At 40.0% G+C, this 24562-nt stretch overlaps 1 long non-coding RNA gene across 1 annotated transcript in view; it reads left to right on the top strand.

Moving 5' to 3' along the window:
- The window catches only part of LOC117874985, a 239064-nt gene that overhangs the window by 125458 nt on the left and 89044 nt on the right, over positions 1-24562 (top strand). Inside the window, exon 4 of the long non-coding RNA XR_004645143.1 lies at positions 1958-2060. This is a non-coding gene — a long non-coding RNA (uncharacterized LOC117874985). The remainder of the gene's footprint in view (positions 1-1957; positions 2061-24562) is intronic.

Below are 24562 nucleotides of genomic sequence, written 5' to 3'. Positions count from 1 at the left end.
CGGAATTTAATTTAACCAGAGTTCAGATAATGGAAGCTCCACTGCATGATAGTGTGAGTCTTCAAGTTTTGTCCATGTGTTTCATGAGGAAATTGCTTTGCTTTCAACTGTTGTGACTGGCATTCTCATTTTCCTACTTCACGTGGACAGTGTCTCTGGGGGAGGGGAGGGCGGGCTTGGCATTAGCATAGACCATGTCTTACAAGAACAGAGTGGGTTGTTGTTTTTTTACCCCTACCCTCCCATTCTTGATAGTTCAAACTGCCTTCCATTACATCCCCAGGCAACTCTGATTGCTTATGTGTGAAAGTAATATTAGAAAAAGATTAAATAATTTTTTTAGTTGTCTTTTAATGAATTCTTAAGATGGAAACAGGGAGGAAAGGTTAGATCAATGTGATCATACAACAACGCACAGATTACCAAAAAATGCTTGCTCCCCAGATCGCTATTAGTCATGGACCAGTTTTGGCAACCATATTGTATGGGAGTGAATTTTCTTTGACATCAAGAACAGTATTATTTTTGGGGTGAAGGAAAATATTCCTTAGTTTTTTACTGTATTCCTAAAGGGTTGATTATGAGGCAGTGTGTGTTCTCCCTCCCACAGAGACATAGGTGTGCAAGGGTAAGCAGGTTTTACGTGCCTGCTACTCCATTCCAACAGGGGCGATGGGCATGGCTCCGATTTCTTGGTGCACCAGCCAGCATTGAGGCATAGCAGCTGTAGTAACTTGTTACAGATATGGACCAATAGCAAATTATTCCTCCTCCTCCCAGATCCATGGGGGAGCAGAACGGGAATTGTACTCTCTGAGGCATGACCTGTTCTCTGCACTGCTCTTGGGCTGGCACACCAATGTGTCTTCCTTTACACAAGGTTGAAAGCAAAATCTAGCTCAAACCAAGCATGTCTCTTCCTAAAACAAAGTAGCTTCCAATGCTATCGGAATGCTACAGGCCTTCTTCAGGAATGTCAGACATTGAAATAAAGGCTATGAAGCAGAGCCTTATTTTCTTATTTTTTTTCCAATATAAACTCACCAAACTGTGCGTAGCCTTGAATATAATTCTTCTCTTGTAATCTGTGCCAGAGAAGACTTTGCAGTGCTCTTGCCACAGGCCTTTATGGTACTCTTCCCTCCCACAACAGACATGAGGGAGGTGTGCAACAGAGGACAGGCAAAGTCATATTTTAGGCCTGCTGTGAGAACTCAATCAAATAAGCTATGTTATCAGTTAGAACATTATTGTTTCCCTTCCCCCCCACCCCACTTCAGAAATCAAACTGCAGCACAGATTCAGGACTCAAACATTTAGACAGGCACCAATTTAATGACATCGTCTGTGCTTAGTCCATGCAGACTCCACCTGATGCCATCTGTAAAATAGATTTAAATTCATAAAATGAATCATCTTTACAGTTATTGGTGAAGCTACTTTTCTAACATGCATACCCTTCTACTGCTTTTCTCCACCCTTTCCCACCCACTATTACTGTTAGGGTTAGAGCTATACTTAGAAAGTGGCACTCTTCTTACCTTTGTAACTGGAGTTAAGACATTAGCCTACACTGATTGTTGAGAGTGAAGATGGGACAAAGGACTGACTGTTAACGAAGAAGAATGATGGTAAGCGGTCACCAGAAGAAAGGAAATAGTCTCTGTTGTAGCTTTAATACCTAAATGTCTAAGTAAGCCCAAATGGCAATAGAACAAAGTTGGGATTTCCTCAGTGGCAGATTTCACATTGAAAAATTCAGAGTTTTAACTTTTGGAGACTTTATATTTTTAAAGTAATTGTTCTTCGGTTTCCATGACCTATTGGTCTTATGATTCATAACAATAATTTGCATTAATATAACTTCTCCTGCCTGGAAATCTCAAAATGCTTTGCAAATATTGATGACTTAAACCTCCTAGGGTCACTGAGAGTCACTGTTGCCTCAATTTTACAGATGAGAAGACTGAAGGACAAAGAATATAAATGACTTTCCAATGGTCTTCCAGGAAGATGGTAACAAGTCCAGGGCTATCAGTCAGATCTCTCTCAACTTCCAGGTTTGTGTTTTTTAAACTCAGTATTATCCTTCCTCTTTGTGTTTCATAACATGCTCAAAAATAAGTATTTAGAATTAAGTGTATGTAGTTTGTATGATGGCAGTGCTAGAATATGCCTCCTGTGGAAAACTCGGTATGCAATGAACTTTTATGTAGTAGTATATTGTCAATATAAAAATAATAGATTAGGAAATTTCTCTGCCTGTGACAGTGAAAACATCTTAGAATTTAAGTAGAATTCTGAGTAGCCAAATTCAGATCTGGAGTTAAATTCCTGCACAATGATGCTATTAAGATCAGGGATTTGATATGATGTATAATTAAAATGGAAAGGCATTAAAAACAAACACAAAAACCCAAATAACTCTTCACCATTTGTGCTGTTTACTTTTTTGCATTTCTATCAGCTTGCCTAGTTTCACTGCCTGTCACATAGTTTTACTTTCTGGTTCTCAGAACACCTTGTTCTCAGTAAAATAAAAATCATGAAAATATCTTCTTTTTAAATAAACCAAATAAAGATATCTGCATATACTGAATTGATCTATGTGTGGGTGACTCACAAGCAGTGGCAATTGAAAACAATTATTGAGTGAAAAGGAAAGAGAAAACAAACAAATGCAACTGTATACACATTTCAATATAGGTAGACCTTATAGTTAATCTGTACTATAATTCCTCAATTTGCCTTATAAAATCCAAAAGGTAGACCCAAAACTACTTGATAGTCTTTTTGTTAAAGAGAATACATTAAAGATGTTGAGGTGCTCAGATGCTGAGATGATGGATCTCGGATAGATAAGAAGAAAGGGTAAACTATTTCCCCATGATTGCATAGAAAGTTTCTGTCAGGGCCAGGTAAATGATTTTCACATGATCATGCAACAGAGAAGAAGTCTGAGCATAACTCAGTGTCTAGCATTATGACGTGTTGAGAGAAATGTTGAGAGAAGCTGGCTTAATGGGCTAATATATTCTTTTAAATAAAGGATTACTGGGCTACTCAATGAACTGGGTCATCGTGACTGTTGGAAACGGGAAGTGACATTGGAAGACAGGTGTGATGCTTCATGATGGTAGCCAGGGTAGTAAGGCACCTCACTACTACCTGCCCTTAGTGTGAAGAAGCCTTTCTGTGCCTCCCCGACTCCACCGGCCATGGGAAACATGGGCCTCGCAGTCTCTCTAAAGGTTAGCAATAGGCACATTCCAGCTCTCTGGCCCTTCCAACATCTCCCAGGAGTTCCACTGGACACTCACAGGATTCACAGATTTGCTCCTTTGAAAGAAATGGTACACCCCAGTTCCACCTCGGATCACTGCTTTGCTTAACACACAGCATTTTATGGAGAAATCGAATATCCCAAAATCCTTGCAGCACTTCACAGCCAGCCTGGCTGGGATCCTCCTTTCATGAGACAGACATACTGTCTGCTTTCCTCCTAGTTGAGGATAGGGTGACCAGATGTCCCGATTTTATAGGGACAGTCCTGATTTTTGGGTCTTTTTCTTATATGGGCTCCTATTACCTCCCACCCCGTCCCGATTTTTCACATTTGCTGTCTGGTCACCCTAGTTGAGGATTTCATGTGTTTCTTGCCTCCCCCCCCCCCCCCCCCGATATGTCAGTCACATCCTTTGTCTTTATTCACAAACTGCCACACCTAATTTCAGAAACTTCTGACTATGGAGAGAGAATTGTGCATTTGCCTAGCCACAGTGACCCGGACACAACTCATTCTCCCTATTAGTCTTTGATTTTATTTTATCTGTCTGTGCTGTGCACCAGCTGCCTTGATGGCAAGGGAGGGAGTTTCATGAACAAAATTACCCTTATTATCCACACTTCAGAATATATATTTGATCCCTGGGTCCTAAATCCCTTCTCGTTATCCCTTTCTCTCTGCTTCCAGTCTTTTAGCAGATGCACCCTTTGAAGTGTAATTAAGTGTTTATATTGTAGATATGTAGTGTTGTAGCCATGTCGGTCCCAGGGTATCTAAACAGACAAGGTGGGGGAGGTAATATCTTTTATTAGACCAACTTCTGTTTATTATAATGAACAGAAGCTGGTTCAATTAAAGATATTACTGATCCACCTTGTCCCTCTCTATTCTAGGTCTCCGATTTAGTGTAATTTGAAAAATACAACTGTGAACTTTAGGACATAAATTATTTCGTGCATTACTGATATGTGGCTGTTATGACCCGGATCATTGTATTAGCTTTGTCTTTCTGTGACTGATTTTATTTTAAATCCTCATTCAAGACATTTGGGAAACTGGTCTGTACCTCGAATCTGAATATGGTGATTCTTAGCAAAAGGGAAGAACTAATGTTACTAAAGATTGGAACTCAATCATATCTTTGTTAGGTGCGTAACCCTTCTCCCAGGTGGAGCTGACTGCAACCAGGGCCGGGTTCAATATTTAGGGCAGGGGTTGGCAACCTTCGGCACATGGCTTATCAGGTTAATCCACTGGTGGGCTGCGAGACATTTTGTTTATGTTGACCGTCCACAGGCGCAGCCCCCGTAGCTCCCAGAGGCTGCGGTTTGCCATTCCAAGCCAATGGGAGCTGCGGGAAGTGGCCCAGAAACCGTCTCGAGCCCCCACCCAGTAACATGGGAAAATTACACACCATCCCTGGGCGCCTCTGAGATACAATATTTCCCCACTCAGGCACAAAGCCTGAATGTAGAAAAGAAACTTTTAATGAAAGTAGAGAAGTCACCTGGAATTAATTAGGGAAAATGCCACAGGAGGATTCATAATCATAAAACCGTGAGCAGGACACCCACCCCAGAGTGCATGGGGCAGTATCTTCTGTCTCATGTTCTTGAGTTCTACACCCAAAAGTTCCTTTTCTGTGCCCATCTCTGCTCCTTCCTCATACCCCATTCACAGTGGTTGTCTTTGGTCAGTGAGGAACCATGGCTCAGAGGTGCATCTGTGTGAGTTCACCTCCCACCCAGGGCAGAAGGCACCTTGCTTGCTCTGCCATCTGAGCACTTGCTGTGGCTGTCTTCCCCGCCAGTCACAGCTCCTCTCCGCTGGCTGCCTCGCTAGCTGCCATTCTGTCACCTTCTGCCTCCTGCCTCTCGGCTGTGACCTCTGCAGGTCAGTCTCTTGAAAGTCTACCCAACTCTTAGTGATTGTCAGCTCTTAGTGATGTGTGCTGAGCAGAAATTCTGGCCCACCACAAGTGTTTTCCATTCTAGTGAACACTTAACATATCAAAAGACTCATAATGAAGCCTTATTTAGCTCTGTCTTTGAACAATGGGGAGGAACAGGTTTAACCAGATGGGGGACCCTTAGGGAGAGTCCACACCTCCTGGCTGGGACACCTGTCCCCTACCCTCTTACTTTCACAGAGGGGCTGGCATTCGAGCCCCTGGCTTAACAAAGTCCTTTCAGCTGAGGATGACCCTGTTATTCAGGACAGATTAAGCACCGTTCTGCTCCCCTTTACTGATACAATAAAGACAATAACATTGATAACAACATTTTACTACCCCTGCATTCAGTACTAAAGTGATTTGTAACCCAACAGCAGCGAAAGTTGATCACTTTGAGCAACACATCTATCTGCTGGATATCTAGGCAGAGTAGGTATGTTCATGTAAATACAGTTTGCTCCTGAAGTTTCTCCCCCTCCCAACTAGCTGTCAGGGGAGAACTCATTCAGACCCTGCTTACAGCCTCATGTTGTTTGCTTAACATGCCTTCTAGTGAATAGAGATGAAATTTCACTCTTAATGGTTTCAAGCATTCCTGAGCCTCATGTGATGGAAGGTTCACTTCTTATTTGGGATTAATTTTGCCTGTTTTTTGGTGGTTGTCTTCCAATATGGACTTTATTGTATAGTCCATTGGCAGTTGAACTAAGATCACCAGTTTGGTATCACTGTAGGTAACTGATCAGTATTATCATTGGTCATTCATGGGAGAGTGGAGTTCAGTTAGCATCCTAGAAGTGAAACAATAGTCACTTATAGCTCATCTCTGACTAGCTTACTGAATAATAAAGAAATGGTAAATGGCCTCACATTGCAGCAGGTCTCCAGCATTTTTAAAGGAAAATTACTTTTGCCAATGGTGGCAGAAGAATTTGTGATATGCAAACAAATACAAAGTATTTGCCCAGGAAAAATGAAGTATAAATATGACAATTTTTAATGGGATGCATTTAGCCCACAGCCTAATGCCATACCCATAATTGTACTTGTAACAGCTCTTCTGCTTTGTTTGGTACATGTTTAGAGAAATATCCCTGTCATAGGCTTCTTCTGTATACTTTAAGACAGTGTTTCCAACCATTAGTAAGCCAACAAATACTGGTACATCAGGTTTTTCTTGCTTCCGCTCTCTATTTGCACAGTCTTCTATGTTGGGCACCAATGCCTGGACCCTCCCATGGTATCCTAGCAGCCTGGCCCCTATTGGTCACCCTTGGATATCAATCCTTAAGTCTGGAAACTGGCTTCTTCTGCAGTTTCCATGTCAAGGTTGTCTTTCCATCTCAAAGGAACCACCCATGAGGATCCTTAATGGGGGAAGATGAGGATGAGGGGAAAGCAGGGCATGTGTTATTCCTTGACTTTAGCAAAGCTTTTGATACTGCCTCCCACAGCATTCTTGCCAGCAAGTTAAAAAAGTATGGGCTGGATGAATGGACTATAATGTGATAGAAAGCTAGCTAGATCATCAGGCTCAACAGATAGTCATCAATGGCTCCATGTCTAGTGGCAGCCGGTAGCAAGCGGAGTGCCCCAAGGTTTTGTTCAATATCTTCATTAATGATCTGGAGGATGGCGTGGACTGCACCCTCAGCAAGTTTGCAGACGACACTAAATTGGGAGGAGTGGTAGATACACTGGAGGGTAGGGATAGCATACAGAAGGACCTAGACAAATTCGAGGATTGGGCCAAAAGAAATCTGATGAGGTTCAACAAGGACAAGTGCCGAGTCCTACACTTAGGATGGAAGAATCCCATGCACTGCTACAGACTAGGGACAGAATGGCTATGCAGCAGTTCTGCAGAAAAGGACCTAGGTATTACAGTGGATGAAGCACTGGATATGAGTTAACAGTGTGCCCTTGTTGTCAAGAAGGCTAATGGCATTTTGAGCTGTATAAGTAGGGGCATTGCCAGCAGATCGAGAGATGTGATCATTCCCCTCTATTCGACATTGCAACATTGGTGAGGCCTCATCTGGAGTACTGTGTCCAGTTTTGGGCCCCACACTACAAGAAGGATGTGGAAAAATTGGAAAGAGTCCAGCGGAGGGCAACAAAAATTATTAGGGGTCTGGAGCACATGACTTATGAGGAGAGGAACTGGGATTGTTTAGTCTGTAGAAGAGAAGAATGAGGGGGGATTTGATAACTGCTTTCAACTACCTGAAGGGGGTTCCAAAGAGGATGGATCTAGGCTATTCTTAGTGGTGGCAGATGACAGAACAAGGAGCAATGGACTCAAGTTGCAGTGGGGGAGGTTTAGTTTGGATATTAGGAAAAACTTTTTCACTAGGAGGGTGGTGAAGTACTGGAATGGGTTACCTAGGGAAGTGGTGGAATCTCCTTCCTTAGAGGTTTTTAAGGTCAGGTTTGACAAAGCCCTGGCTAGGATGATTTAGTTGGGGATTGGTCCTGCTTTGAGCAGGGGGTTGGACTAGAGGACCTCCTGAGACCCTTTCCAACCCTGATATTCTATGATTCTATGACCAGCCCCACTGATTGGCCGGACTAGACAGTTTAAACCAGAAGTAGGCATAAGAAGTTGTCTGAGCAGCTGAGAGATTTCCTGCTGCACTAGACCTGACTCTTGTTGATCCCTGGTTCTTGATTTTGGCTCTGATCTCCTGATTTAGTTCCTGAACTCTGATTCCAGCTCTGACCTTTGGCTTGGACTCTGGCTCTGACAACTAGGTCAGAACGCGCATGTCCAGGTCTTGACATTATCTGCCTCAGAGTTAGCAGGGACAAATTCACACAGAACCCAATACAAAGTAACAAATTAATTGGGGCAGAGTTAGATTCTAAATTGGCAAGCAGATACTTGCCTTTACCAAGGTTCCTCACTGTGACAGATGACATATGATAACTTCAATGGCAGCCTACAATGCAGGTGAGACCTTGTCTGAAGCTTCTGGATCATATCTTAGCATGCACATGAGTCTGAAAATATCATTTTAAATGGAGACTCTTCATTGAGTAGGTGTGTTACTAGTGGGGTCCTGTAGGAATCAGTTCTTGGCCCTATGCTATTTAACACTTGTACCATTAAGTGAGCACTGTCCATCCAGTGCACTGAATGAGGTAGGGGTCCTGTGAAAAAAGTAGTATGTGATTATGTAACTAGTGTCTCTGAATCATAATGCATACACAAAGGGGGCCAAATTAGTGTTTTATGGGCAGCCTTCATTCTACCATTCTTTCCTGATTTTGGAATACTAGACTTTACAACTGTAATACTGTGTTTTAACATAGTTTTGTGAGTGTAATTTTACATAAATTATTTTGGTTCTTTTGGAATTCCTTTCAGTTTATTGAAACTTTCCTGGTAATGATGTACACGTCTACCCTGATATAACGCTGTCCTCGGGAGCCAAAAAATCTTACCGCGTTACAGGTGAAACCGCGTTATATTGAATTTGCTTTGATCCACCGGAATGCGCAGACCCGCCCCCCTGGTGCACTGCTTTACCGCGTTATATCCAAATTCTTGTTATATCGGGTCGCGTTATATAGGGATAGAGGTATATATGGGAAAAATGCATAGAACCGATTGGAAATTTTGCATTGTAACAGTCTTCTGTCAGAAAACACTGCTGAGAACATACCAGTTCCATTGAACCTTTCAGTGGAAAACAGGAAACTGGGTCCCTAGGCTGCCCAAATCCCTGGGGAGCTGCCTTCCGAGGCTGCCCAATTCCCCTGGTTCCCAGGCTGCATGGCTATTCAGCAGGGAAAGTGAGAGTCAGGATTCCCAAATTCTGGAGCTTCAGGTTCCTTGAGAGACTGTTTGGAGGGCTCCTCAGTTCCATGGAAGCCCATCTGTCAGGACTCAGGGTCTGGAGCAGAACCAGGCTCCCTAATGTGTGCAACTGGCCTGTAAAAGGCTGCCTGATTGGCTACACTGCCTGATTGGTTGGAAGAGTCAGCAGACAGGCTATTATGCCGTATACAAGCAGCAGTTTGGCAGCTGGTCAAAGCATTTTCCCACAGTTTTTGCTCCCAAGGTCCTGGATTCTCAGGCTCCCAAGCTCCTTGGCAGCACATCTAGAGGGCTCCCTGGGCTCCTGGCCTCTCAGGCCTTGTAGTAGCCTTCCTGTTGGCTGCTGGACAGCCCAGGCTCCTAGGTTATCTAGCACCTGCTGTGGAGCCTGGTTCTTAGATTCCTCAGCTCCTTGGGCCACCAGATAGCTTGCTGGGGAACCGAGATCAGAACTGTATTAAAAATTCTGCTTTAGTTGTCCTGTTGAGAATTTTTGCATATCTGACTGTTCTGATTTAGAATGATTTTTTTTTTCTTGAATGTGAAATTTTCCATAGGAAGATCATTCCTGTTCTCCAGAACTCTAATAGTGCAATACTTTTACCGATTATCACCTTTCTCCATCTATATTTTGATTCTTTGGAGCTTCATCCAAAGCTCATTTCAGACCATGGAGTCTTTCTATTGACCCCAGTAGGCTTTTGGATCAGGCTTTGGGTATACACAGTTTAATATATCATATTTTTTGACTTCACACTGCATTGCAACAAGAAGTGTGCAATATATTTGTAACAAAATGTGAAAAATAGAAAATTGTGGGTTGACTTTTAGATTGACTTAAATATTGACCCATTTAAAAAAAAAAATCAAAACTTGCTTAGAAATAGGCTCATATATCCTCTCCTAGCTGCCCCTTGTGACCCTCCCATCTTCATTTCTCTTCAGTCTCCTGCCCTTCTCATATTCTTTTTCTTTGCACCCTCAGACTCTTATCTCAACTCTTCCCCTACATTCACCTCCCGGGCATATTTTCCCTTAAAATTTCCCCTCACAATCTCCTACCAGCACATTTTCCTTTTTGAACCCCTTTCCTCTTGCTCCCCATCACATTCTCTATCTTCCCACTTCCTTCTGTCTAGTTTCCAAATTATAGTGCACAAGGATGGGGCTGCCATCCTCCAAGAGGGACAATCAGGTGTCATTGTCACTTAAAAACAATGGTAGGTGGCAGCTATCTTGACTAAAGCTTTTCAATGCCACTTCCAAAGGAGAAGGGACATTTTGGCCCTGAGGCACAGCCACCATTTAATTGAAGGCAGCCCGTTGCTTTACTCCAGTTGAAAGTAATGGGATATTGCAGCCATTTTGAATATGATCAAAACTTCTTGAGACTGCTGCAGGAGACGCTTTAAAGAAAACACCTAATATTATGATATGCATGATAAAATCATGAGTTGGCAACTCTGCATTCTGATTATTGTCTATGATTCTATCATCTAACATTATTTTGTCCCATTATTTTACTAGGGACCAGAAATTAGATTTAGTCAATGGTAGTTACCAGCATCATTCTTTTACCTTTTCAAGACTATAAATACAGTGGGTTTTTCTAGATCCTCTGGAACTCCCCAGTACTCATGGTATTTCCAAGATAATTTCTAGTTGTCTAGTAAATTTCTCAAATAAAGGCCTGACCTGCTTCCAATCAAGTCCATGACAGAAGATACAGGCTTTAATTTCTTGCTGATTTGTATTTTCAAGGATTACGTTACCTACTTTTTATCATGGCTAGGATGGTCCTGCATAGTTTAAGATGACTTTTAAAGTAATGTCTAAGACATTCTTTTTTCACATTGTTCTCCATTGTAACAACTTTAATAATTTCCCCAGTCCCACTGTATACTGACTGACTTTAATAATTTCCCCTGTCCCACTGTATATTGACTGCTGGGATTTAGATTAAACTATTTTTAGTTACTTGGTTTGCATTTTGTTTCCTGTATGTCTCTCAACATAATGATTTCTAAAATAAATTACTTTTAAAGGTAGTTGCTTTAAGTGTTTTTCTGTCTCTTTCCTGCTGTGGTGACAAGTGCCTTATTAAATTGTTTAAAAATGGATGCTTTAAGTGGCTTTTCTCCAGTCTGAATATCCTGTTGAGTTACAAAGTTCACTTACATTTTAGTGCCTTTTTAAAGGTGTCTTTTGTTTGTATGAATCATTTCTGTGCATGTTTTCTTGCAGGAGGTGTTTCTGAAAATCAAATTTCCCCAATATTTTAATTTTCAACAACTTGTAGCTGGAAACAAATGAATTGTGAGCCCAGCTGCTATAAATGATTAAATTAGGAATGTATGTAAGTCTGGTTTGGTCATGACTTTGCCAAGCCTACAACACAGTATCAAACATTTTCAAAAAGTCATTACATTATCATTAAAAATGTATACTAGTAAAGGTAACTAGAAGCATGCTCTTTCTGGTAGTAAAAGGAATTGTTGTGAGCCTACACCCTGATAACGAAAGAAACAAGGAAGTCTCAGCTCTCCTGCACCCTGGCAGCCATTAAATGATATCCTACTGAACTATTGTGAATCACCTTGCTAACCTAGAATAACTTCACTCAACTGGAGAATCCAGAACTTCCCATGAAGAGAACTATTGCCCTACCATTCACAGAAAATAACTGCCATTTAAAATTTCATCTGAGGACATCAGAAACCATGCAGGGGACATGTGCTACCTTCTCCTCTGTATTCAAAGAATGCATACAACGTGAACAGAGACACTACAGTGAAGCAACAAACTGCCCTATTTTATACGACCACTACTCATTTGGTCAGACCTTTTCAACTACTGCCCAGTATTTAAATGAGACATTTGTCAATCTTCTTCATCTCCACTTAGATGTTGCCAATATTGTGGACTCCTCCCAACTGACCGGGTGATAAGGTCATGTTTATGCAGATGAAGTGTCGGGATGAAAATATAGCACCTCTCCTGTGGCTGTGTAGGGCTTTGTTGGATCAATAATGGAATTGGAAGAGGTTCAGAAAAGGGCAACAAAAATGATTAAGGGTATGGAACGGCTGCCATATGAGGAGAGATTAATAAGACTGGGACTTTTCAGCTTGAAAAAGAGACGACTAAGGGCAGGGGAGGGTATGATAGAGATCTATAAAATCATGACTGGTGTGGAGAAAGTAAGTAAGGAAGTGTTATTTACTCCTTCTCATAACACAAGAACTAGGGATCACCAAATGAAATTAGCAGGCAGCAGGTTTAAAACAAACAAAAGGAAGTATTTTTTCACACAATGCACAGTCAACCTGTGGAAGTCCTTGACAGAGGATGTTGTGAAGGCCAAGACCATAACAGGGTTCAAAAAAGAACTGGATAAATTCATGGCGGATAGGTCCATCAATGCCTATTAGCCAGGATGGACAGGGATGGTGTCTCTAGCCTCTGTTTGCCAGACACTGGGAATGGGCAACAGGGGATGGATCACTTGATGATTATCCATTCTGTTCATTTCCTCTGGAGCACCTGGCATTGGCCACTGTAAGAAGACAGGATACTGGACTAGATGGACCTTTGGTCTGATCCAGTAGGGGCGTTCTTATGTTCTGTTGAAAAATATAATTTTGCTGCTGACCTACACTGGGGTTGTGTGGGTCTACTTGGGATGCAAACATAACAGTGCTCTTTTATCTAATGCAGAGTCATAATGTATTCTATTTAAATGTATATGTTTACTTTTCATATAGTTCTTTATATTTTTCATTGATATTTTTACTAATCATCCCAGATATTTATCTTTGTAGGAAAGTGTTGCTCTTTCAAATCATCTTCTTATTTTATCCTCCAGTGAAGTTACAGTGTTGACTTACTGACATCAAAATGATTTCCAAGAAAATGTCTGTTGTGGTGCCATTAATATGGGTTTTGACTTCACTGCAGGAATCGGAAATTGAAGAGAAGGCTGGGATATAATGAGTAAGGCTTCATTTATTGTCATGGCTGTCATGGGAGTGTCATGTATTGCTTGATTTTCATCTTGTGAAAAAACTTGCTTCACTTTCCATTTGCGTGCAAGGGGATGGATGTGATGATAAACAGCTGAACCAATTTCTTTTACCTTGAAAGCTGTTGCCAAGTTCAATCCTGGGATGCATGGGAAATTAATGGAAAGCTATATCTCAGTACCAGCAGTGTGGTAACACAAGATGAAACCAGGGAATTCTCAGTGTCAGCTTTAATTCTTCCAGCGAGATAAGGTCTCTTCTCACTTAACATCCAAGGCGTGTTTAAAAAAAAAAATCAGGTTCCCAAGGTCAGCTGTGGTTTGGCATTACTATGTTAATTTCTAAACAATTATAATTGCAGCACAAACACAGTTATAGGTCCTCATTCTGCAGCCTGATCCATGAAGGCAGATCTATGTGGAACCTCATTGACTCCAGTGTGATTTCATGTAGAGAATAAGGCTCTCTGCAAACAAATCAGTTTGCAGGTTCCATATCTTAATTATTTGCACAGAAATTCTGTTTGGGGCTTTTGTATAACTAGGGACACCTGAGTCCAATTCAGGGCTGCTTGCGACTTTAAACCTCCTTTTCTGGTGAGAGATATGAGGGAGAAAGCTGCAACAGGGAGGAAAGGCTTGGGGAAGGAAGGATGGGCACCCAGAAGAGAAGTTGGTATAACATGGCAACACCCCACAGGGAAGACCAGGAAAAGTATTCCCTTTTTTGTTATGAATTTGTTTATTTGGTTTCACCAAAGAGTCCTCCTTCAGCCAAACTGAGGCCCAAGGAAAAATATATTGTAAAATAAAACCCGAGTGAGGAATAAAAGCTCTCCGGAGTGGGACTGATTCACTGTATGCCCCCGAACTCCACTGACAGAGGGGGAAACACTAAACCCATCAACATGAAGGATGTGCCTTGCCAATGCTTCTCTGTGACTTTTCCTAATTGCCTTGATATAACATCAGCCCATTAAGATTTCAAATGCAACCTCTTTAATAATTAGAACTAATAGAAACGGAAACTGAAAATTACAGGCGACATAAATTGCTTTTTGCTCAAAAGGCCGATTTTTTTTCCTAAGCTTGCACCAGTATAAAAGTTTCTTATTACAACCTAAATTCTTTTAATACACTATATTAAATTATAATTAATATAATTTGAAATAATAAAATATTATTCACAACATTGTTTATTTCAGTAGGACTTGTTCCCATAGAAACAAAGAGGAAGAAGATTCCATTTATTCATGTTTTACTGCAAATAAATGTTCTGAACATAGTGTATATTTAATATTCCTGAATCTCTATTTCAGAAGAACATCAGGAAAAATCAATAGGCAAGTAAATACTGGATATTCCTTTTATTCTTTATAGGGAGATTTTAGTCACATTTGTTGTAGAAAAGAGTAAATATGTTTGCACACCAGCAAGAGCCACAGATGTTTTCTGGTATTGATCTTCTTCAGCAATAATGATTTTTAAACATTGAAGAAGTGCATATGGGGATGTTGTGTGAAGGCCGGGGAAAAAAAAACATAGAAGAAACAAGAGGCTAGAGTTCCATCAAGACTGCCAGCAGTCAGCACAGCTTTGATCTTGCACAAGTACGGTAGGCTTGTGTTTGCAAAACCTCATGATTTATTTAGAATTTTAATTAAAGAAAAGAAGTTATTGGAACAGCACCCTACCAGTACCTAGCATCTGCCGAGCGTGGCTAATGATTTTTACAACCTCATCTGCAGGCATTGCATTAAAGAAGTTAACCATGACATGAGACACAACTGAAGCAAACCAGCGAGGGAAAACAAACCTTGCCTGCAGCTATCACTAATACAAGAGAAGTTGTCCATTTTTTTTTAAATCTTATCCTATGTGCATACAAGTGTTGTAGCTTCAGGGCCCAATCTGAAGTGCTCAGGACTAAGCATCATTACATGCTGATGAGTATGTGCAGCATTTTGGCCTCTGGATGTTTCCCTGACAGCTTTTTCCAAAATTTGCATTTTTTTTCTTTAAAAATATAAAATAAACATTTTCATGTTTTAGACAGTTAAAAGTATAAAAAGGCCTTTGATTTATGCTCTATAATCATGTGTGTCATTTGTTTTTTCTATTTAGATCGCTTCAAAAACGTTGTTTCATGTTTGCTTAGCAGACTTCTTATTGTATTGGGAAAGGACTTTACTTAAAATGTGTAAAAGATGCTGAGGTGGTTTATAGACAGAGTTGTTTACTAACCATGACTACTAATGCACCCAACGACCACAGGTTTCCTTTTGTAAGTCTGTACTTAAATATCAGTCCTACTCTTTATGATTTCTAGTGGTTTCAAAGATTACTACATAAGTAAAATATTAAAGCAAACTGTGGATCAAATCAAGCTTCTCTTTAAAGAACCACCCCCCCTCAGGAGTTGGCATAACAAGCAGCGAATGTTTGCTTTTGGCTCGGGGTAGGGGTGGGGGGGGGAAGGAAGTGAAGTCATTCCTACAATGTTGGCTGCAATAATTAAATAACAGGAATATAATGAATCATAGATGACAGAGATGGAAATGAACTATTAGGTCATCTACCTCACTCCCTGCCAGCGCAGGACTGTTTACTGTAGTATATTCCAGTATAGTTGTTATACAGGGTATTTATCTCCTGTAACACTGTGCTACAGAAGGTCTGAATCTAGTGTTTTGACTCTCTAATCCAGGCTGATCCATATTTAAGGACAAGCAATATATGTCACTGTAAGGGATTCCACGTGGCTGGAGGAAGTCTCACTAACAACAGCTAGGCTCCTGCTTAATGTTAAGCATGTAGAAATGGCCAAACATACTATATGCTTCAGAGTTTTACATGGCTTAAGAAAATTTACAAGAATAGTATAAAAGTTCATTTGTCTGACACCGAACATTTTAATGGACAGATACTGGCTATCCTTGGATCATTGCTTTGATCACTGTGGAACATGGTATGGGTGCCCTACCGGTGTGTTTTGTGTGGGATATCACTTACTAAACAGGTTCTCAGGTTTCTGCCCACAGCCATTCTATATTTTGGCCTAGGTTATGAAAGAATTAAGTTGGCGGGTTACAGAGAGTCTGGATAAAAAGCTCTGACACAAAAGAAAAGAAACATGCAGAGTTTTTTTCCATCACCTGTTCCTTTCCAGCATTGGGGAAACTTTTGATCACTGAAAATGACTTTTTAGTAAAAGGACTTGCTCTCTTTTGGAGAAAGACCAATCCCCTTGGAGATCTGGGACTCTCTCTCTCTCTCTCTCTGGCAGATTTGTTTTTTATCCCAAGCCCAAGCACAGTATAACAATGTTTTTATTGTTTTGGCACAATCCATACCTTTTATAATGAGCATTTCTAGCATATAATACAATCCCCCACACAAGGTGCCTTTTGTTAATTAGCATGCAGTGGGTTTCACTTTATTCTCTGTTTGGCAGACTTCAAATGTTCTTAATAATATTGCAGGCACATATTGGTCCTTTTACAGACAAAGTTAAAATCCTTAAACTTTGCTTTGACTACCAGTCATTCTCTATGCATTAAACGTCACCTAAATACTATAATTAAACTTGTTTTTCATGTTCAGCATCTTCTCAGTGTGTTACCTTTAAATCATACTATTGGTTTCCTGAGAATCTCTTGGATTTCAGAAACATCCTTTGAGGAAATACTTCATAGAATGGTGCATATGGCAGCATTCCAAGAATTCAGCTGAACTTTTACGAGATTCTAAAAGCCTTAAAATATTCTGTATTGATTTGCAGAAAAGCTGCAGGACTTTTATGTTGCTTCATGCAACACTGCTGACAACTTTCATAGACAGTCAATGAAAAAGTCATTTGGACTCTGCTCAGAGAAAGCTGTATCTAATCTTATTACCCATCTTGCCATTTGTTAATGCTTCACTTGGATAGCTGACCTCAGGCACACTCAGTCTAAGTGGCTTTATGATGCTTTGAAGTGGAAGAAGCATTCATAGGTGCAGGTCTGGTTGCACGCTCAAGCCAAAATTTTCAAATGTAGCTGCGCAAGTTAGGCACTTACCTCTATACTGTATTTAGGCGCCTAAATAAAGCTGGTTTGAATTTCAACTGTGCTGAGCGCTCTCAGCTATCACTGAATTTAAGGGGACTTTTAGCTATTCAGTACCTCTAAAAATCAGGCTACTTTTATTTAATTGTCTAAATATGGATTTTTGGTGCTTAATATCAGGCAGCTAAGTTTAAATATTTTGGCCTCACTGCTTGCTTTTGTCTTCTTAAAGTGGGATCATGATCAGGTAAGTGACTGTGAAATTGGTATCTCTTTCAGTCGATCTCTTTCTTGTGTACTCAGAGTCCTAGTTTGTATTTGGATTCTGCAAGATTCGAAGTTGGATCTTTAAAGTTCAAACATTTGGGGATTTAGTTTCAATCCTCCTCTATTTATTTTGCTGACAAAAATGTGTATTTACTCTTGTGAGCCCTGAAAAGACAATATATCTATGGGAGAACAAGATTGATTTTCTTCTGGCTTGCTTGTCAGTAGAATTCTGTTTCAGCTGCAGAATTTGTCTTGTAGGTGAGGATTTGTGAGCCAGAAAGAACAGGAATTTTGTTGTTGTTCTTTTTGTTTTTTTCAGATTCTTGGCTTTGTCTATAGCTTTGGCCATTAGGAAAAAAATCTTTGTTGAATCATTGTGAAATAATATACATGGAACCATAGAATAAAATTTTTAGAGTATTACAGCACTTTACATTTAAAAGAGCAACTATCCACTGGTACTGCTCAGGTGACTACAGCAATAATTCTGGATTTCTGGATTACTGTGTTTGCATGTAAGTGATTTACATATTATATTGCAATACCTGTTCTGGGATTGGCTTGATTACTTTGTAGGAACTAACCCTGTACAGCATGCTTTGTCCATACGCTGTCCATGCATGACTTACTCTTCACCTCATCTTATGTTTCTGGTTTATATTGTCCATTGTTATTTTGTTCTTTGTAAATGGTTCCCAGGGTGTTACCCTTTAATTTACCTATTTCAGACAACCTGTCTCCAAAAAAAATGAGGACTCCCCCATGTCCAATTACTTATGTCAAGCCAGACCTACAGTTCTACAGTCACAAACTAAAATGGAAGATAGTCTGTGAAATTCTGAATGGGAGAAGACCAAAGCTAGTCAACCAATGGGGACAAATTCACAACATTTTTTTGTGGAATTATATTTGGGTTTTTCATGGAAATTTACTTATGTTCTAAATTTTTCTGACCATCACTAATGGTGAGATGTCCATGAGATAACCTGTGTACTAAAATGGGGACCGTGTAATAAGTCTGTGGTGCTTAGTACAGAATGGTGTTCATTTACTGACTCATTTCATCTGACATGGACCAAGGTTGCAAAAAATGAATACACCTGTCACATGACAGTGTCAGCAGCTACTGGTTCCAGTGCCTATTCTGACATCATCCCTTTTGTTGAAAATCAAATTCAAATAGAACATAATACCAAGTAAAAAGAGACCATAGGTGGAGGGCAGGGTTGACATCCCCTGACAGATGAGTGGATTATTCTGCTTCTTATTGAATGTCTATCAGTAATTACTCTCTCTGAACCTCCATAGTTTTCTCATCATGTGGCCACTTCTTGTGGTCTATTTGATAACTGAGGTGCATTTGCCAGGCAGATTCTGTTTGCTGTTCCTGGTGGTTTTAATTGTCAATAACTGGGTATGCACTGCCAATAGCACACTGATGTCTTTAAGAATGGAGAATCAGTATCTTCTTTGCTTTTATTTAGATTTTTCAATTTCACCTTTAGGACTGACCCTCAGAGGTGGTCATGATGTCTAGTCTTGGTGAGAATGCTATAAATATGACCTTGGCAGGTTGCCTGTCATTTTCTGTTTATAATTAGGCTTGTCAGAATATGCTTTTTATTTATTTAATAATTTTGACAGATATCAATGTTTATTTTAAAGATTTTTTTTAAGGAATTATCAATTTAAATTTCACAGTTGTTCAAAATTATGGAATTTATGCATTTTTTCCTGTTTTTATTTATTTAAATGTTCTCAGTTGTTGGAAATTATGTGGGGGGCAGACAATATTTAATGACAGACATTGAGATACAGAATATTAAAACTTTATAACCGTTAAAACACATTTTTGACATGTGATGTTGATGTATACAAAGCAAATAAGTTTAAATCAAACTCTAATAAGTTCTCAGGCAGCATTTCTCTGACTTGACCTATCTGTACATTTTGACTATTGATGGAAATATTTTTTCATCTGTTTGTGTGTGTATGTATGGCAAAGTTGACGATTACCAACATTGACCAATACAAATCGAATTCTTCCAATCTTATATGTAATCTAATAGTCTCTCCTGCTTGCAATGGGGTAGCTTATGGGCATTCTTGTATTTCTTGTGTTTTCATTTCTTGTTGTATATTTATTTTGCAATAATTACAGGGTTGAGTCTTTAGCTCAAGAAGCTTGATACAGATTGACAATTACGATTTTTGTCCTTTTGTTCTTGAGTCTCTAAATTGGTGATACTAATTAAGCATAGTAAGGCAAGTTGTGAGATTCTAATAACTCTAAGTAGGGATTTCTTGAATCCACTAGTGCTTTTTCTGATTTTTCTGCTAATCCATTTTACTGTGTATAGTAAAGGCTTGAGTTATATGTTTAAAGTAGGGCTGTTGATTAATCGCAGTTAACTCACATGATTAACTTAAAAAAACCTAATTGCTATTAATCACAGTTTTAATCGTACTGTTAAACAATAGATTACCAATTGAAATTTATTAAATATTTTGGATGTTTTTCTACATTTTCAAATATATTGATTTCAATAACAACACAGAGTACAAAGTGTATACTCTTCACTTTATATTATTTTTATTACAAATATTTGCACTTTAAAAATGATAACAAACAGTATTTTTCAATTTTTTTTATACAAGTACCGTAGTGCAATTTCTTTATTGTGAAAGTGCAACTTACAAATGTAAATGTTTTTCGTTACATAACTGCACTCAAAAACAAAACAATGCAAAACTTTAGAGTCCACTCAGTCCTACTTCTCATTCAGCCAATTGCTAAGAGAAACAAGTTTGTTTACATTTATGGGGGATAATGCTGCCCATTTCTTATTTACAATGCCACTAGAAAGTAAGAAGAGGCATTTGCATGGGACTTTTGTAGCCAACATTGCAAAATATTTATGTGCCAGATATGGTAAACATTCATATGCCCCTTCATGCTTCAGCCACCATTCAAGAGGACATGTTTCCATGCTGATGATGCTCGTTTTTTTTTAAAAAAACGTTAATTAAATTTGTGACTGAATTCCTTGGGGGAGTATTGTATGTCTCTGGCTCTATCCTGCATTCTGCCATATATTTCATTTTGTAGTAGGCTTGGATAATTACTCAGCATATGATGTTCATTTTAAGAACGCTTTCGCTGCAGATTTGAAAAAGCACAAAGAAGGTACCAATGTGAGATTTCTAAAGATAGTTATAGCACTTGACCCAAGGTTTAAGAATCCGAAGTGCTTTCCGAAATCTGAGAGAGATGAGGTGTGGAGCATGCTTTTAGAAGTCTTAAAAGAGCAACACTCCAATGTGGAAACTACAGAACCTGAACCACCAAAAAAGAACATCAACCTTCTGCTGGTGGCATTTGGCTCAGATTATGAAAATGATCATGCATCGGTCTGCTCTGCTTTGGATTGTTATGGAGCAGAACCCGTCATCACATGGATGCATGTCCTCTGCAATGGTGGTTGAAGCATGAAGGGACATATGAATCGTTAGTGCATCTGGCATGTAAATATCTTGTGACGCCGGCTACAATAGTGCCATGCAAACATCTGTTCTCCTTTTCAGGTGACATTGTGAGCAAGAAGTGGGCAGCATTATCTCCTGTAAATGTAAACAAACATTTGGCTAAACAAGAAGTAGGATTGAGTGGACTTGTAGGCTCTAAAGTTTTACATTGTTTTTTATTTTTGAATGCAGTTATTTTTTGTACATAAGTCTACCTTTGTAAGTTCAACTTTCATGATCGAGATTGCACTATAGTACTTGTATTAGGTGAATTGAAAAATACTATTTCTTTTGTTTTTTACAGTGCCAATATTTGTAATAAAAATAAATATAAAATGAGCACTGTACACTTTGTATTCTATGTTGAAATCAATATATTTGAAAACATGGAAAACATCCACAAATATTTAAATAAATGGTATTTTATTATGGTTTACAGTGTGATTAATCGTGATTATTTTTTTTAATCACTTGACAGCCCTAATTTGAAGTAATATATGTAACAGAATTGTCTGAAGGAGCCACTGAATTATGACCAAATATCTGTTGTTAATCCTTCAGTGAGCAAACCTTGCTTTACACTATTCTGTGATGCTACTTGAGATGTTCTGCAACATCTTAGTTTAAAATCACAGTAGAAGTCCACTAATAAGAGGCAGGAATTCCCATATAACTCAAATAGCTGTGTAACAAACTTGGAACAAGACTAGTCAGAATCTTATGTGGTTTTGGTGATTCTTTGGTATTGTGTCTTATATTTATTGCAGATTTCATATTTGACTACCTTATTTTCAATGGCAGCATTTATGCCTTACCAGGATAGGGCAATATGTACACTTCTTGCATTTATCTGTATGAAAATAGTCAATATGGCTTATGCCTCGCATTTCTGACTCATAGTGTGTGGTGTATGACACGTTTGTTCTACAGAATACCATTATATGGAACAATTGTATTTCTATAATCCCAGTCAGTTTTGATGCTAACTGGTGCTTTGACTTTTTCAGTTGGCCATGCATGTCTTGTTTCTGCATATCAAATTTTGTTTCATAAATAGGTAGTACTTGAGTCATATTTTATTCAAACTCCTTCCTGCCACCATTTGCTTTTCACTATTTATCAGTGTTCTTGAAAGCGTATTTAATATAAAAAAACCTTCTTAGTGGACCTGTATCTCACATTTTTTAACAAGCAATTTGCAATTTCGTGATCATTTTTGAAGTCTAAGTGTTGCTTTGCACAATGGTTTCTGTAGTATAGCTTTCAGTGGTTTGTGGTTTCTAACTTGACTGAATTCTGCCTATGAACATTTCATAAACCACTCACTACCAAAAACAATTATCAGTGATTCTTTTTCAGTCTATAAAGCTCTAAATGGCTTGAGACCTATGTAATTCAGAGACCACTTCTCATCTGCAATCCTGCCACAGCTGAGATTTATGGAGGCATTCAAGCTAGAGCACTCTTAAAAGAAAGGTTGCTGCTGGGTAGAGCTGGCTGAAATGGATTTGGAATGTACCCAAATTTAACTATCAACATTTCTCACAAACTGGAAATCCTGAAAAATTTTCCTTCAGAAACACTGATACTGGGGTCTCTGAAAGTAAATATGCTCCCCAGGACTGGCAGCTGTCGATTGATATTGACATTCTTATCAGTTTCACAGCTGCTGTTTAGCAGCTGCTGGAGCTCCGTGGCTTTATTGGTGGCTGGGCAGTCTCCATTAAGAATCAGGATGCTGTTACTCCTCTCCAACTTAGTCCCAAATAGCCCAAATTTGTTGACTTTCAAGTCACGCTGCACAATCCATATCTTTCCCTTGCCCTTCCGGATTCTGAGAGGGGTGCACTGTGTGTTGTCATCTGTTTATCACCCACTCGAATTTGTGGCTCAGTTGATTTTTTTTTCTCCCCGTCCTCATTTTGGGTAAGTTGCTCAGCTTACTTTTGTTAGTACTACTATAACTGAATTTTTTTTATCTCACAACAATGGTCTCTTGAGACCTGAAAACATCTAATCTAATCTAATGTAATCTAATCTATCTAGCTAGCTAAAACCCCTTTTGATCCAAGCGGTTGGCCAAAGTTCAGGGCCCTATGGATTGTTTTCATTAAGAAGACAAATTGATGATGGAGTCAGGTATCTTTGATGCAATCCTGTTTATTTGCAAATGAAGTAGAAAAGTCCTGTTTCCCTGAACACAGGAGGAATCAAGCAAGAGGTAATTTAGTTTTTCACACAGCCTTCAGCCTGCACTCAGTCCAAAAAGCACACGTTCTAGGTTTTTCTCAAGGATACGTTCTGAAGCTGTGTCTAGTGCTTTCACGTTACATTCTCTGATTCAGTGGTGTTTCTTCTTCTCAACCCCACAGACACAATCACCTCCACCAAACACTACTCAGTGAAAATCCTCTGTCCTCATAATTTTAAATTCTGAGCAGACTCACGTGTGTTTGTGTTTTGGGCTGTGACATGTGTCTGTGTTTTTTGGCTTGAGGTCCCTATTGTTTCCTACATGTATCCTGAATGAAGAGCCACTTTCAATGAGGTTTAACCCAACCTATAAGGATATTATATAAACCTACCAACACGCTGGCAGGATTCTGCTATTGTTCCATCCTGTTAGTGTGGCTTTGAACCTTCCCATGACCTAGTGACTGATATATGATTGACTGCTGATTCACTGCAGCCTCTGTGACTCCCCCGGATGTAAGTGAGATGAAGTGGGAGCAGCTTTCTTGAAGCGTGAGATCCAAGGAAAAAACCTTGGGGTGAAGGCTTGCAGTAGAATTTGTTGTTTTGTTGAGTTACTTTAATAATGGCAAAACCCAGGAAGAGGGAGGGGTGAGTTTGGGTACTAACCCACAATGTGTCTTGAATGCTAGAATGGGGCAGGGATGTAGCACATTCACATTTGCTCTGTGTGTGGGTGTGCGCGTGCGCGCACACGCACATGTGGCTTTCTACACACACACACAGCATGTCACTGAATCCTTTTATCTCTATGTTGTATTAATAGATGTCTGCAATCATCTTATTCACAGATACACTGAATGAAATAAAATAACAGCAGTGCATATTTTGCTGTATTTTGTAGCCAGTCAGTCTGGTAATGTATGTGTTAAATAATCTCCTCAAATGCTTAATGGATACCCCACTCGTAGGCTTGAACATAAATAGGGTTACCATATTTCAACAATCAAAAAAGAGGACGGGAGGAGCCCCGCCCTAGCCCCGCCCCTGTCCTAGCCCCGCCCCCGTCCTGTCCTAGCCCCGCCCCTGCCCCTTCCACTCCCTCCCACTTCCTGCCCCCTCAGAATCCCCAACCCTCCCCCCCACTCCTTGTCCCCTGACTGCCCCCCAGGACTCCACCCCCTCCCTAAGCCTCCCTGCCTCTTGTCCCCTGACTGCCTCCTCCTGAGACCTTCCCCACATCCTAACTGGCCCCCTAGGATCCTACCCCCTACCTGTCCCCTGACTGCCCCAACCCTTATCCACACCCACATCCCCTGACAGCCCCCCGCCCCCAGAACTCCTGACCCATCTAAACCCCTCTGCTCCCTGTCCCCCCCCTCCTGGGACCCCTGCTCCTAACTGCCCTCCAGAACCCCACCCCCTACCTAAGCCTCCCTGT

Source organism: Trachemys scripta, chromosome 3 (genome assembly GCF_013100865.1).
Source record: "Trachemys scripta elegans isolate TJP31775 chromosome 3, CAS_Tse_1.0, whole genome shotgun sequence".
In the NCBI taxonomy this organism is placed as follows: Eukaryota; Metazoa; Chordata; order Testudines; family Emydidae; genus Trachemys; species Trachemys scripta.
Note: the sequence above shows the minus strand (reverse complement) of the source record. Positions and strands in the feature narration are given on the sequence as shown.